Source organism: Notamacropus eugenii, chromosome 1 (genome assembly GCF_028372415.1).
Source record: "Notamacropus eugenii isolate mMacEug1 chromosome 1, mMacEug1.pri_v2, whole genome shotgun sequence".
Lineage (NCBI taxonomy): Eukaryota > Metazoa > Chordata > Mammalia > Diprotodontia > Macropodidae > Notamacropus > Notamacropus eugenii.
In genome coordinates, this window is record NC_092872.1 from 405,892,062 (window position 1) to 405,898,338 (window position 6,277).

General features: G+C 40.5%; 1 long non-coding RNA gene across 1 annotated transcript; it reads right to left on the reverse strand.

Moving 5' to 3' along the window:
- Positions 1 to 2,092: 2,092 nt before the first annotated feature.
- LOC140526201 (uncharacterized) lies at positions 2,093 to 4,910 on the reverse strand. Its single transcript, XR_011974273.1, has 2 exons — positions 4,713 to 4,910; positions 2,093 to 2,454 (listed from the first exon to the last, which is right to left on the reverse strand). It is a non-coding gene; the product is annotated as an uncharacterized lncRNA (long non-coding RNA).
- Between the last annotated feature and the right edge of the window lie 1,367 nt (positions 4,911 to 6,277).

The following is a 6,277-nucleotide window of genomic DNA, read 5'->3' on the forward strand; positions in this document are numbered from 1 at the left end:
CTAGATCAGCAGTTCTCAAATTTTTTGGTCTCAGGATCCCTTTATTCTCTTAAACCTAATTGATGGCCTCAAAGAGCTTTTTTTAAGGTGTGTTGCCATATTAGAAATTAGTATTACTGTTATTGTAAAAAACATAATAGAATTTTATATATATGTATATATATCACTTTATTCTCTTAAACATAATTGATGGCCTCAAAGAGCTTTTTTTTTATCGGTTTCCATATTAGAAATTAGTATTAGTGTTATTATAAAAAATATGTATAATATAATATACTATATATATTATAATCACACATTATAATATGTATAATATAACATATAGTGTTATAAAAAATTTTGACGTTGAGAACGTCCTGGAAGGTTGGGGACCCTCAGGAGGCTCTTGAACCACAAAATAAGAACTGCTGGACTGGATTATCCATTAAACCATTTCTAGCCCTAAATCAATAGAGTCAAACCTCAAATGCAGGTAATCTGAGTCAGAATCAAACTCTTTTGGAGTTGGAAGGAAAAGTGAAAGGGAACAAGCATTTATTGGGCACTTGCTATATGCCAGGCTTTGTGCTAAGCATTTTACAAATATTTTATTTGATACGTAAAACATTAGCTCCCTGGTCCAACCCAAAGAGGAACCTCCACTATGATGCCACTGACAAACGACCACCCAGCCTCTGAAGTCTGAAGGCCTCCAATGAGGAAGAGCTCACTATCTTCAGAGGCAGCCCTTCTGCCTGCTTTGGAACAGTTCTGACAGGGAGATTTTCCTTACTTTTGGCCCAAATTTATCCCTCTGCAACTTCTACCCATTTTGCTCTTTGAGGTCAAACAAAATGAGTCTAATCTCTCTTCCACATGGGAATCCTTCAAATATTTGAAATCATCTATCATACCTTCTTCATTCCCCATTTTACAGAGAAGGAAACTGAGGCCCAGAAAGGCAAAGTGATTTGCCAATATCCCTCAGTCAGTATGTACTAGAATCAGAATCCCTAGATTCTTCCACAGATCCTCTTATGACATGGAGTCAAGATCTTTTGCCATCCTGCTTGCTTTCTGCTGGGTACTCTCCGGGTTATCTGTTTTGTTCCTAAATGGTGCCACCTAGAATGGGATACAATATTCCATGTGATGTCTGACAGGGGCAGAACACAGTGACACCATTGTTTCCCTATTCCTAGAAACCGTGCCCCTCTGAATGCAGCCTGAGATCACAAAACCATTACTGATTTCCATACCATACTGCAGACTCATACTGGGTTGAGTCCCCCTGGCACCAGAGAAAGGTAGGAGGAGTTACTTGTCCAGCCCCACAGGTGGCAGAATTAACAGTAATAATATGGGTAGTTGGGAAGGGCAGGGGGCTTGCCATAACTCCACAGTAGTTTGCCTGCTAATTCAGTTGTACTGATTGCACACACCTGGTTATGTCACTGGACGTTTTCATCCTGTGTAATGGGCAAACTCTGTCCTGGGAACCCCTGCCATCCCCCGAGGGCCTCCTTGGACAATCAGATTAATGCCCTGGTTCTGAGAACTAACTATATGAGTGTCAACACAGCTGTCCCTCCTTGTATCTTTCTGTGGGATCTAGATGACGTGGCAAGTCTTACCAGTTTAGACAGAATGGCATCTGCCCTGCTGTACGTGATGAAGACAAACAGTAGTTACTTAAGAATTGAGTTTGCACTCATTGCTGCCAGCCTCAGCCATGATCTAGCATCTTTGAGTGACTCACTGCTGTTGAGATGGCTTGAAAACTAGAAAACTCTCAAGAGACTACCACCTGCATTCAACTAGAGCAAAGGAATTAGCTCTCTAGAAGAGAAGTCCAGATTAATGTTAAGTGGTACAGCAGATAGAACATTAGAATAGAATCAGGGAGACTCCTTGAGTTCAAATCTAGCCTCAGACATTTACTAGCTGTATAATCCTGGGCAAATCACTTAACCCTGTGTGCCTCAGTTTCCTTATCTGTAAAGTGAGCTGAAGAAGGAAATGGCAGACCACTCCAATACCCTCTGCCAAGAAAATCCCAAATGGGGTCACAAAGAATCAGACATGACTAATAAATGACAAAACAACAACAATGATGAGTTAGTTGGTTCAGTAGTTGTCAGTTTTGGGGGGATTTTACAAACTCTTTCCAATGTTTAAAACAGAGGGCCCCCCTGCCCCACAGAGCTTTTGTTTTTGTGGCTTATACCTATTAATATTTACCATATTAGAAATTAAAATATCTTAGTGTTATTATGAAAATAGTTTTGATCTTACAGATCCCTTGGAAAGATCTCAAGGACACCCAAGGGTCCCAGGACTGAACTTTGAGAACTTCTGAGTTGGATGAAGACGATGATATAATGTTCATCAAATTTCCAGATGACACGAAGCTTGAAGGTACAGCACATACTTTGGATGATAGAAACTATTCCCAAAGATCTCAACAGGCCGAATCTAATAAGATCAAATTAAATAGAAATAAATATGTAGTACAGTACTATCGGTTCAAAAATTAAAATGCATTAATATAGGATGAGGAGTACCCAGGTGGACGCCAATCTATATGAAAAGGACCAGTGGACTCTACATTCCAGATAAGTCAATAGTGTGATAGAACAGACAAATAGCTAAGAGATTTTGGAGTGCAGAAAAGAAACTATAGGTCCAGAATAAGGGAATTCATAATCCTACTGCTTTCTTCCTTGGTGTTATGGGACCAGTGTTTCCCAGACCTCTTCCCGACCTCCCCACAAAATGGGATAAGGTCATGCATGCCTCCTTCTCCTTTCACCACCTCCCCCGACATGTATTGGTTTTCCCTAAAAGGCAATAAAGCTGTCCCCAGACCTGTTTGACCCCCCACATCCCATGGAGTTTCTTGGTAATTTCAGACTGTATTAACATACTTCCTGGTAACCAAAGGGCATGAAAAGTTCCACTCTTGTGGAGTCCAGGCTCCTCTAAATTGATAGATTTCTGAGTTGTCACACCTGCCCCACTGAACAATCCCATTTCCATGGGAGTACCAGGCTGTGTCTATTGAAACTATGTGACTGTATACTTGTTGCATATCCTTCCTCTGTTACTAAGTAAAACTCCTTTTGTTAGCTATTCAATAACCTGTAAGTGCCTCATTTTTTCCCATCATTAACAGGGTGCTGGATGTCAGCCTGCCCTAAACACCTGGGCAGAACACATCTGGTATATTGTGCTCAGTGTTGGGCACAGATTAGAAAGGACGTTTGTAAACTGGAACGCACCTGTAGGAGGGCAAGCCAGATGGGAAAGTTATGGGAAACCATGCAACTGGAATCACAGAAGAAAGCATGCATATTAAGCCTGGAGAAGAAAAGACTTATGGGAGTAATTCTATAGTAGGGTTCAAGTATTGGAAGGACTGTCATGTGAAAGAGGGATCAGTCTTGCTCTACTTGGCCTCAGGGGCAAAATTAGGAACAAGGAGTCGAAATTAAAGGAGGCAGGCATATTTGTACTACAGGAAAGAAAAAACTTGCCAATCATGAGATGTACCTTGACAGAGAACAAATTCCTTATGTCTGGAGGTCTTCAAGCAGAGGCAAGAGAATATTGTAAAGGGAATCCTTTGGTTTGGAAATTGATTGCACTAGATGACCCAAGGTTCCTTTCAATTCGGAAATTAATGATTTCATGACCTACTAATTCTCACACCAGTGTTCCTTCTATGAGTCATAGCCTCATGTGTTGGTACCATCCCCACTTTCGTGGAACTTTCTGCAATCTCAGGCTCTCTCCTTCTGCTTTCAGAAAGGAATACCAGGAAAGGAGCTGCATGACATTATAAGTTAAAGAAGTTGTGTCCCATCCCCCAAGGGAATTTAAAGAATAAGATGTTCATTGGGTAATCAGGGGTTTCATATCTTTATTAAACTATTTCTAGGTGACAGTATTTTTTGGGGGGAGGGGAAAGGATCAGAAAGGAGCTTTCCTTGTGTTCCTTAAATCATAGTATTTATGTGGTCACGTACTCTGTTCATGTGTAGGGGTCATCCCTGTGTTTGTATGTATGTATCCATTTATAATACAGACACAGGAAAAGAGAATTTTATAGAAACAATACTAGTTTTTTCTGTATACGTATAGAAATCTGATCAGTTTTCTCCAAAGCAATTGTTTAGGAGCCAGGTTACTCATGCCTGGGCAGTCTCATCTGTCAGCTGCCAGCTCAGTACACAATGCCAAGAGCCAGGGCTCAACACACTTTGGCCTGGAAGGTTGGCCTTGCCAACCCTGGGTGGGACTGGAAAGGAGAATCTGCTAAACTCCAGAATGCTGCCCAGGTCTGGCCCTAGGCAAAATTCGAAAGGCAGCAGACTGTGTCTTTGGCACCCCCTTCTAACACACACATGCACACACACACACACACACACACACACACACACACACTTCTTGCTGCCTTACTATCTGCTCCCAATATTTTATTGCCTTCTGCAAACAACTGCCAACTTCCCCCGCTCCCCCCATCTTTATGGTCTGACCAAGACGGGGAGTTGTATAAGCTAAACTTTGTATCTTTCCTAATGCCCAGCATTATGCTCAATATGTGGTATTGTGAAGAGTTCAGGACTTAAGTCAAGAAAATCATGTGTAAATTTATGGACAAGTCTTGTCACCTTTCTCAGCCCCAAATGCCTCAGCTGTAAAATGAGCATGAAAATAATTATGCTACCCACCTTGCGAAGTTGCTGTGGAAGAAGTACTCTGAGCTAGAAATAAATGTTTGTTGAATGAGTAGTAGTAGGGATTCTTGGAGAAGAAGGTGGTATGATTGGCTATCAAAGAGAAGGACTGGGGAGCAGCTGTCATCTTGCAGCTCAGTTCAGTTCATCTCTCTGTGAACAACCATGTATTCTGCATGTACAGCTGGTCTTGGTGCTTGGCCACAGGAACTTGTTCCAGAAAAACCTGACTGGGAAATAGCAATTCTAGAACAAATAACTAAGGCTCTAAATAACTTCCTTGTAACAAAAAGAGGTCAAGACAGACCTAAACTACCATTAGACTATATCTGCTATGACTAATATCTATTAATAAACTAATACATTATTTAACTGATTGTTCTTATAATCTGTCTGCATATGAAAGTGGCATCTGTTGAACCTGGAAAGATGAAAAAAGATTGCTTATGTTAATTTATTTAATTTTATGTTATTCTTTTAACCACCTCATTTCCAAGTACATCCCTCTTCATCCCCCCTCCCCAATAAGGCTATTCCTCTAACACTATGACCTCTTGGAATGAAGAAAAAAGAAAAAGAAAAGCAGTTCAGTCAACTAATCAAAATATCATCTGAGTCTGACCACATATACAATTCTATATTCCATGTTCCCTTGGTTTCCCCAAAAAGAGAGGGAAGTAAAATTTTCTTACCTCCTTTTGGGACCCTGCTTCTTCGTATAGTTACATTGGATTCTGGGGCTTCTCCCATTGCTCTTCCTCCTTTTGATGATGTGGTTATTGGATATATTGGCTTCCTAGTTCTGCTTACTTATGCATCAATTCATGTAAGTCTTCCTCAGTTTCCCTGAATTCTTTATATTTATTATATCTTATGGTACAGTCAGGGGTGGGGACCTATGGCCTTGAGGCTACATGTGGCCTTCCAGGTCCCTGGGTGCAGCCTTTTGACCGAGTCCAAGTTTTATTAAGGAGATTTGTTCTATGAAGTTTGGATTCAGTTGAAGGGCCTCTCTTGAGGACCTAGAGGGCCACATGTTTCCTTGAGGCTACAGGTTCCCCACCCCTCGTATAGTCATTCCATTCTCGTGTTGTTGTTTTGTTTTAAACATCCTGTAGAGGCTCTACTAACTACTTATGAAGACAATTAATTAAACTGCTAAGTTAAGAACAGAAGCATCCATATCAGACATTAATAATCAGGTGCAATATTCTAACTTGCTGATCACTAATGGGTATTAGTCTACTGATAGATATTAGCTACGACACATAAAATCACATATATCATGGATGTATATGTGTAATTTTGTCCAGAGACACCTTTCAATACATTTTTTTTTTCAGCCCTGACCAAGTTAAGTGAATTTTTCAAGTAAAATAGCTTGTTTCTTAGCTTGAAATTTGAGTCATCTAAAGCAATGCTGGTCTATGAAAACCCAGCTGCTTCTTAGTCAGCATTGCCATCTGAGATTGCGGATCTCAATTTTTTCCCCTTCAATAAAGGAAGCTTGTTTTCCATTACTGGCAGGAACTGGTGCTGAAGATGTTAATGTAGAAAAT